The sequence below is a fragment of the Petaurus breviceps genome, unplaced genomic scaffold, assembly GCF_028583685.1.
Source record: "Petaurus breviceps papuanus isolate PSGF00001 unplaced genomic scaffold, PetGlider_PUasm1.0 207, whole genome shotgun sequence".
In the NCBI taxonomy this organism is placed as follows: Eukaryota; Metazoa; Chordata; class Mammalia; order Diprotodontia; family Petauridae; genus Petaurus; species Petaurus breviceps.
This window is the reverse complement of record NW_027185850.1, coordinates 35,678,877-35,688,706: the sequence shown is the minus strand read 5'-3', so window position 1 is coordinate 35,688,706 and position 9,830 is coordinate 35,678,877. Positions and strand designations below refer to the sequence as shown.

Sequence of the window (9,830 nt, the reverse complement as noted above, 5' to 3'; positions counted from 1 at the left end):
AATTCTGGCACATGGAAGATCTTCAAATCCCATTACCGTTACAACAGGTTATGAAGGGCTTTGAATGCTAGAAGATTTTATATTTGATCCTGGAGGTGAGCCACTAGAGTTTCTTGAGTTGGGGAATGACATGGTCAGATCAGTACTTTAGGGGAGATCACTTGGATCTATGATTTTCCTAGCATAGACCAACTACTGAAGTCCATCAGTCAAAGGGAATTGTTTTCGGTGCTGGGGATTTCATTTTAGAAGAGCACTAGCATACTGGAGCTCAGGTGGAGAAACAAGATCCAAGATGGTGTGAAAAGATTGGAGACCGTGAAAGGGGCCGATCACTTGAAGGAAGTGGGGATGTTTAGTCTGAAGAGAAGACTTGAGTAGGTCAAGAAATTCAACAACAAGCATCTGTTGAATTTCCACTGGTTATTAAGCGCTGCCTTGAGTATTCAAAGACAAGATTTAAGCAACCCCTGCTCTCCAAGTGTTTACATTCTACTGTGGAGAGACTTTGGACTCTTTCTGCTTGGCCCCAGAAGGCAGCGATGCCACGACACATTTAGGGCTGATAAAAGATTTCCTAACTTTTAGAGAACGAGCTACCCCAGGGGAGGTGAGGGGCTTTCTCTAAGGGCCAGTCTTGGGGTATAGTAGAGCACGGATTGCAGAGTACAGGTAGAATACGTTGGGGTACGGGCTAAACTAAGTTGCTTTTTACAATCTTTTCCAACTCACTGTCCATGATCTCTTCCTTTCTTCCTACCTAGTAACAGGCTCTGGTAAGCCCCACCCACGGATGCTCCACACATTCATCTGTTATCTTGGGAATTTGTTTTGGGTGCTGGGCAAAATGAAGCCCATTCTGAGTCAGCTTGCTTAATAAGGTTGGGGTTAGAGACATAGAGCAGCCCTAAGGCCATTCGAGGTAGGCTTCCTGGAAAGTAGAAAGGAGTCATAAGGAAGGAACTAAAGAAGGGTGACTTGCCGGCACTTCAGCCAGGAAGCAGTACAAGGCATCGAACCACTACTGAATAATTCTCCTTCAGTGTGAGAGACAAAAGCAGGGGGAGGAAAAGGAGGTTAGACCTATTTTCTCGAGGTCCGTTAGATGTGGCCCCCTTGTGTGAGGCCGCTGGCTTCCTAATAATTGTCCTGGTCGTCCAAATCTATTTCCCACCCAGTGTGCCAAGCCAGAGCTGTGTCTTTGTTTCTCTCTTCTAGAATCCTTTTCAGAAAGAAGTGTCTCCTAATAACTTTTCCAGGTCTGTAATTTGGACCCAAGCTTTCCCATACTCATGATAGTCTTAAAGATGCAAAGAACCTGGGTAGGGAGGAAAGACAATGAAGCAGAGAAAGAAAGACTTCCCAAGTGTCTGCCAGGTCGCACTAAATGTGTGCTCTCCACTCCACATATGCACAGCCCCGATGTCGCTAGGGCCTTGGATAGCTGGAAGGTTAGACCTGGCTGTGCAGAGCTAAATGAGTGGATTCTCACAGCAACTTTAGGAAAAGTGGGGATCCCTGCAGGGAAGGGACTGGCTCATCATGTAGAAATTTAGTAGCTCTCTGCTAGGGGATACCTGGGAGTGGGGACTGTAGTGGGGCAGAAGGTTCAGGAAACTGCAGTTCTCCCCACCCCCTCCCCTTCTGCTCCAACATCCTGGTCCGACCGGGCCCTGCCCTTCTTAACCCTTCCTTCTCTCGGGGGCGCCGGCTCGTCCAGAAGGGAAGGGAAGGCAAAGGGGGGGGGGGGGGAAGAGATAAACGCCCTATCCAACTCGGGATAGTCCTCTAAGAGTTCCTACGACGGCTATTTATAGTCCCAGCTTCTCCTTTGGATGGAGAGGCGGGACTGGGGGCGGGGGTGGTGACCGATCAGAGAAGCCCCCAGCTTTTCCTAGCATTGTTCGGGGATGTGGGACCTTGCTTAGGGAGCAGCCGCTGCCTAATCGCCCACACCCACACCCATACGGGGAGGAGAGGAGGGGAGAGAGGGGGACTCCAGCCCGGGAGGCCCGAGGGGCTCGAGCCTATCCAGCCCGCCGGCACACAGGAATACAGCCACCGCCTACCCCGCTCCCCAGCTCGAAGATAGGAGTGCTTAGGCGAGCGGGAAGGATCCCCCTGGAACGCCAGCTTGCGTCACTACGGCCAGGGCGCAGGAGTGGATCCCGCTGATTTCAGCGCGCCACCGCGGGTGGGCAGGGGGCGGGAGGCGCGGCCCGCCCTCCCTGGGGGCCGGGCGCTGGGCGGTGCTGGCCGCAGCAGCGGCGGCGGCGGCGGCGGCAGCAACAGCAGCAGCATCAGGAGCAGAAGCAGCAGCAGTGGCAGCAGCAGAAGCAGCAGCCCGAGAAGGAGGAGAAGGAAGGAGGAGGAGGCGCCCGCGGGGAGGGCTGTTTAGGGGTTGGGGCGTTAGCTGCCTTCAGCCTCGGAACCGGGAGGAGGAAGCCGCCGTGGTCGCTGTCGCCGCCGCCGCCGCATTGCTACCGCTGAGATAAGCCATGAACCGCGCTCCACGGCGGCCTCCCGGTGGCCTCACCGACGACCCTCCCATCTCGGAGGACTGCCGTCTCCTGTGAGTCCAGCTCGCAGCGCCCTCGCCTCTCCTCATCAGCAATCCCGCCGGCCAGGGACCCAAAGGTAAAGGAGATGGGGCAGTCCGGGCCAGTGGGGGAGAGGATGGATAGGAGTGCCAGCCCAGCACCGCCCTCCTGGCCCTGGGGACTGGGAAGAGGAGGAGGGTGACTAGTCGGGCTCCGTTATAACGTGTGACTACTACAAGAACTTGCCACCACCTCCGCCACCGCCTCCCTTCCTTTTTCTTCCTCCTCCCTTGCTTGCTCTTCTCGGTAGCAGCATGCCACCGCCTTCCTCCGCCCAGCTTCTCTGCTGTGACTGCCGCAGCTGCAGCCAGCCAGCCGCCTACTGTGGCTTCTCCAAAAGCTGGCCTCAGCCTCTTCGGCCTCGCCCCTTCCCTCTGGCTGGGCTGGCGCCCCCCGTTCCCCAACCTGCTGTGCACTCGGCTGGTGGGCTGCAGGTTCTGGGAACTGGAAGATGGAGGAGGAAGAAAGGCGGTGGTCGGGTTGGGGAGAGGTTAGCGTCGTTTTCGCTCACCTTGGGCACATCCCCGTGGAAGAGCAGCTGCCTTCTCTCGTCAGCCTTCCCCCACACCTAAGTCCAAAGTTGCAGCTCATTAAGAGGAAGACAAGGGATGAGAATGAAAGAACTGTGATGGCAAGGGGGTGTCTGAGAGATGTCTGTTCACCTGCGGGAAGAAAGAGGTGCTAGCCGGAGCCGTGGGGGCAGGAAGGCGGCCAGTGTTTGGAGGCAGGGGCTGCTCACCTTTTCCTACCAGAACCACCAGGCTTGTGAGGGGAACCACTCATCCCTCCTCCTGCTGCTGCTAACTTGTTCTTTCAGTAGCTTCTAAAACGTTGTTCTCTCTAAAGATTCCCAAAAAGGGCGGTTACAGAGAGTTAGTGGTCAATTGCACCTTCCTTTTGTCAGTCATCTCTTTTTTTTTCCTAATCGACTTCCAAGTCATCCTCACAAAACCACGCTCAATTAGAGCATTCCTATCTATCTATCCCACATCCTCCCCTGTGGGTCTTTCAGAATGTTGGTGCCAAACTTCACTTGAACGTTGAAGAGTCCTTAGACTTTTCAAATTTACAAGAAAACCTGGGAGTATGAGAAAGGAATGGTCTCTGGTTTCTTTGCTTAAACTCTTTTGGGGGGAGGAAAGTGGTCTGTTCAAATTTTGACAATTAGAGGCCTTAATTAACATATCAATGTCTCTTCTGGGTGTTGTTTCCCTAAAAGACCTCTAGTCTAAGAAATCTTTACTTTGCTGAAAGTTAATGGTTCCTGGTAGGTAAACAATGATTTCCAAAGAAATAAGACAACAGCAAATTTTATTTTCTTTTAATGTGTTTCTTTAAATTTTTTCTTTTAATGCGTCAACTAGCAGAAACTGGGGGGGGGGGGAAGGGAGTGTAATTAGATCTGGGACCTCTGCCCTAGAAATAATACTGGCATCTGCAAAAGTTGTACCCTTGTTTGGGTATATTGCAAAATACTCAAAATAAACCATGTTAACGAATTCAAGTTTTTATGGGATTTGGGAGGGTACAAAATAGACTGTATTTCAGAAGTTTTGCTGAAAGTTAGGGGTGGGGATGGGGGGAGGATGTAAGAGAGAAGGTTGGGATAAGGGATATTCAATAGTCTCCGTATCTTGGGGTGGGAAGTAGAGGAAAGAGGGGGAGAAAATTTGTAACTCAAAATCTTGTGAAAGTGAATGCTGAAAACTAAAAAGAAAGAAAGAAAAAAGTTTTGCTGAGGTCTATATATGGTACTGGAAACAAATTAGCAGACCAAATTTTATACTGTAAGAAGTGTTTTAGGTGTCGAGCTTTAGATGGTAGGGGGGTCCAAGATAAGAAGCTTCCCTGGGGTCAGTGGTTAAATTAAATACCCAGTCTTAAATCTAGTGTGTATAGAGTGTGTAGTTGTTCTAGGATTGTGATGTCCAGGCTGTTGCAAATAGCCTGAGGTGTAATGTGTATCATGCAAAGCAAACCAGTCTAACTCAAAATCTTTTTAATTGATAAAATGGACAGCCTTTTTGTTATCTGTAGGAGCCTCTTTTCTCCAGAGCAGCTAATATTTAGTGGAATATGTCTAAGGAAGAAAATACTTTCAGAGAGTTGCAGAACCTGTTAGTTACTCCAATGGGTTCAATTATTGATGTTTCTGAGAACCTCATCTTCAAAAAACAGACCCCAAATCCCAAAGCTTTGGAATAGTCATCCATTGTGGTATACAGGAGAAAGCACTGGGGAGTATGGAAACCATGGATTCAAATCCTGCCTCTGCTCCTTATTTACCTGTGTGATCCTTGGGTGAAATCCCATCACCTGTTGAAATGACTTGCCTAATGTACCTTTCTGATTCTTTTCAGCATTTCACTGTTTACAAGTGATGGTATCACATATCTTAGCAACTACTGACTAATTTGTTTTTTGTGTGTAGGTGGCAAATAAGGACCTGTTTTTACCACTGGTTGGACCTTTGAGGTCCCTTCCAGCTTTAAAGCCATGACCCTAATGCACAGCAGTTACATTTCTAACGACAAATTGTTATTGTTCGTTTGTATGTAGTTATATCCCACACTTTGTGACCCCAGTTGGGGTTTTCTTGGCAAAGATGCTGGAGGGATTTGCCATTTCCTTCTCCAGCTCATTTTACAGATGGGAAAACTGAGGCAAACAGGGTGAAGTGACTTGCCCAGGGTCACAGCTATTAAGTGTCTTAGGCCAGATTTTTATTCACGAAGATGAGTCTTCCTGATTCCAAATTTGTACCAAATGTTTAAACAATCTGTCATATTATGTATGAAATTAATTTTAAAATGTTGAACTGATCTGCTGTTTCTGTTATATGTGTGACATGATCACATCACAACTATTGAACAGCAGGCTGGTGGAGGCAGGATAGTGGATTGAGTCTGGGCTTGAAATCAGAAAGACCTAGGTTGGAATCCCACTTCACTAGCAGCTCCTTAAGACATCTGCTACATCACTCAAGAGTGGCCATCTGTGCAGGGAGTTTCCCAAATTGATGAAATCATAGATTCTTCCTGTATTACTATATGTTATACATGTGTGAATACATATAAATTGTATATGTTCACAGTCTGATGACTAATCAGTACAAGCAGTGATTCAGTTTTGTGACTGCTGAATGATTAGGTCACACAAAATCTAAGATGTTTCGAGTATTTTTCTCTGTTGGTTTGAGCCCTGACTCCTCTAAAAGTTTTCTTGACTTTATGTCATTCCAATTTTCATCACCTTTGGGGCATACCAACAGTTAAAAATCTGTCTCTGAACAGGTCATTTTTGTGCCTTTATGTCTGAAACTTTAAAAGTAATCTAAAAAGTGGCACTTTTGCAACACCTACCCTGGATAGGTCATGCCAGCACCTGAGATCCATCTTCTTAGCTGTTTAACTTTGTTTTTTCTGGTGTTTTTTTTTTTCAGTTGACAATTGGATCATTTAATTCTTTTCTTAGTTGCCATATTTTGAGTCTACTTAATTCTTGAATTCTTGTTAAATCATTTGCATTCACAGTTCCCCAAAAATCTCATTTGAGGCCATTGAATGCTTCTGAATATGAAATATTCTTACAGAAAGTCAGTCTTCAGTTTCCATGTATGTTTAAAAAAAAAGTCAGCTGTTGCTAAGATACATGATAGTGTCATTTGTAAAAATAAGCAGTGAAATGTTGCCTTTTATGAGAGGCCAGAAAGCTACTTCTGGCAAGTCATTTAAAAATTTAAAATTTACATAAAAATTAGGTAGCAGTTGCTAAGCTACATGACACTGTCATTCATCAAAATGAGCAATGAATGTTGCCCTTTATGAGGGCAGAAAGGTACTTCTGGCAAGTCACGGAACCTCTCTCTGCCTCATTTCCTGATCTGTAAAATGGGGATAATAATAGTATCTCCCTTACTGAATTATTGTGAAGGGTTAAATGAGATACCACAATGATTACTGCCCTAGGACCATCACCATTGGCCCATCCTTTCCATTTGTGTGTGTGTGTGTGTGTGTATCTTTCCCCAGGTTTAGCACTGTGCCCTGTACTTAAGAAATCTATCTGTATTAATTGAATTGAATACCGGCACCCTATTACCTCTTCTCTATACTAATGGCATAGCATCCTAATTGGTCCCTGGTGTGCCTTACCCCCAACTATCCTACATATAACCTTTAATAGATACCTGTTATAGAAAGAACCCTGTGCTAGGTAGGGGAGGGGGAGACAAATAGGTTCACCAAGGCACTGACCTTGCACTTGTAGAGTTTATAGTCTTCCCAGAGGATGTGATGGTAAAGTGTAAGCTCTCTGAAGTCAGGGGACATTTTGTTTTTGTCTTTGTGTCCTTGGCTTTAGCATAGTACTAAATATATATAGTAAGCACACAATTTTTTAAAAATGTTAACTGAATTGCATTTAGTGACATGCACAAGAAACTGTAATACATGATAAAAGGTTAAGGCATTTGTAAATGAAGTGCTTTGTGAGATGAGAGAAGGAGAATGGCCTGAGGGGGTGGGATGGAGGGGAGGTGTCCAGAAGGTTTCATGGAAGAGGTGAAGTTTTCTGGGCTGTAACAGATGGGGTAGTACCTGCTAACAGAAGTGATAAAACCAAAATGCAGAATGCAACATATTTTTGAACAGGACTAGTGTAGAAACTTATTTTTCTGGACTATGTATATTGGAAATAAGGGTATTGTTTTTCCTTTCATCTAGTGGTAGGAAGGGAAAAGGGAGGACTAGAGACAGAGTAACCAAAAAAGAAAAAAGGAAGAAAAGATCTCATTGAAGTATTTTTCTTTAAATGCTATAGGGAAATAAAAAGCAAAAGGAAAGTGAAAAAAGAATCACTGACAAGCTGGACAGCTTTTAAAGTTACAAGATGAACACAGTATATGATTAAAAGGAAAAACAACCTTTATAAACATAGAGATTCACTGGTGGCAGTGGGAATGCAAATGGGAAAGAAGCTATCAGACATAGAATATGAGATGGGAGGGAAGAACCCAGAGGTTCCAAGCATTTCAGCTAGGTGAATAGTGGTGGCCCTGATAAAAATACTGCTGTCAGAGGAGAGTAGGTACTGGGGAAAAGGTGATGAGTTCAGGGGTTTGGGTGCCTTCTGTGAGAGCTGTTTGAGGAGAATGGTGGGGATTGGAGTCAGATTGCAGGTGGTTGAGGGGATAGTGGGAAGTGAGGGAGCAGAAGGATGGTCTGTAGACTACTTTCTCTATGGATTTTGGAAGGGGAGAAGAGAGAGATGTAGCTGGATGGGGTATCAGGCGTTGAGGAAAGGCCCTTATGCTAGAACATATTTATATGTGACTGGGAAAGATCTAATACAGAGGAAGGGAGAATGAATTGACAGAGTGAAGGGCTGGAGGAGATGGGATGGAGTGGCAGGGGTGGGATGAAGAGAGGAAGGAAGGATTGGGTTTAGGCAGGTTCAGAGAAAGAATCTACACTACTATATGCCAGGCACCATGTTGGGACTGCAAAGACAAAAGCATACCCAGCCTTCAGGGATTTTGCCACTCTGTGCCAACTGTTCCCAATCAAGGGTACTTACTGGCCAATGAACTTTGTATTGTAATCCACAATGTGAAAATGATTTTTGTTGTTTGGTCATTTTTCAGTCACGTACAACTAACTCTTCATGACTCCATTTAGAGTTTTCTTGGCAAAGGTACTGGAGTGGTTTGCCATTTCCTTCTCCAGCTCATTTTACAGATGAGAAACTGAGACAGGGTTGAATGACTTGCTCAGGGTCATACAACTAATAAATTTCTGAGATTGGATTTGAACTTGAGTCTTCCTGACTCCCAGCCTAGCTCTCTATACTTTGTGCCACCTAGCTGCCCTGTGAAAATAATACAAGAAGCAATTATTACAGATTGTTTTGAGCAAAAGGAGAGACCCTGGTTGCCACCTGGAAGAGGGAAGTAGAGAGAATTTAATTCAGAAAAGAGCCCACCTGCTCTGTGTGTGTTGGGGAAGAGTTAAGAGGAGCTGATTATCTGGTTATTTCTTAGCTAAATAAATTATTCTTGCTAACTTGGTGCTAAGATCTGTTGAAAGAATGCAAACGTCAAGATGTAACTAATTTTTCAAACTGCACAATCTCTTAAAAATCATCACTTAATATTTCTGTACTCTTTATATTTTGGCACCCTCCAGCTATCCTGCCCTAGTCACAGTTCAAATATGTCAGTAGTCACTGATAAACAAAAATCAGTAGTCACTCAAATAGATATTAAATGAATGAATAACTCATGAAAGAAAAAAAAAGTAATTTCCATTTCTTTTAATCACTACTTTGCCATATTATGAGAGGGAAAGAACCAGTCCCTATGAACTGTGGATATTGCTGATCACATCTTGGGCTTTCCTTCCTCTGTACTTTGAGAATTGTTTCCTCTATTTGTACCTCCTCCCCACTAATTTAAATAGAGTTCTAAGTTGTTTGGAGCCTAAATTCCCCAATGTGTGTTTAGCCTGATGCCTGTGATTTTCACTTCAATGTCTTTGATAATCCAAGCCTTTCTCTCTAAGGTGTACTCCCAAAGATTAATATGTATTTTGTTATTGCTAAAATGTTTACCTCCCTTGGCAATATTGTATCTTCTGCAGGGTTACAGTACAATGTATATGATTTATTTAGTAAGTCAATAGCATTCAGATGTTAGATCATCCTTGGGAGGGAGGGATATTTCTGGAGGAGCACCTGCTGCTTAGAGACCATATTTACTTTATAGAGAAAGGAATAATCCTAGCTTTGAATCCGAATGATCAAGTAAATGAAGTTTTAAATTAGAGGGGTTGAAACCAGGAAAGGAAGGACATGGCCTGGTGGGATGCTAAATGGGGACTCAAGTACAGAGGACTGAACTTGAAATTAGGGAAATTAGACACTTACTAGTTGTATGACCCTAGGCAAGTCACTTAAGCTCTGTTTGTTTCAGTTTCCTTATCTGTAAAATTGGGACAATAATATGATCTGCCAAACAGGGTTGTTAAGAGGATTAGTTTAGATATAAAGCACTTTGTAAACCTTATAAATACTATATAAATTTTAATTTTCTTCTCCTCTTCCTCCTTCTTCCTCCTCCTCCTCTTCTTCTTCCTCCTCCTTCCATCATCATCATTAACTACAATGAAATATCTTCACCTTCCTTCTCCCATGCTAGGAATACACTCACTCCTCACCTCTACCTCAAGACCA

General features: G+C 44.7%; 1 protein-coding gene across 1 annotated transcript in view; it reads left to right on the top strand.

Annotated features, from left to right (window-relative positions):
* Positions 1 to 2,284: 2,284 nt before the first annotated feature.
* Positions 2,285 to 9,830, top strand: part of LOC138165102 (volume-regulated anion channel subunit LRRC8C) — a 105,291-nt gene continuing 97,745 nt past the window's right edge. Inside the window, exon 1 of the mRNA XM_069093271.1 lies at positions 2,285 to 2,637. The gene's annotated coding sequence lies outside the window, so the exon portion shown is untranslated. The remainder of the gene's footprint in view (positions 2,638 to 9,830) is intronic.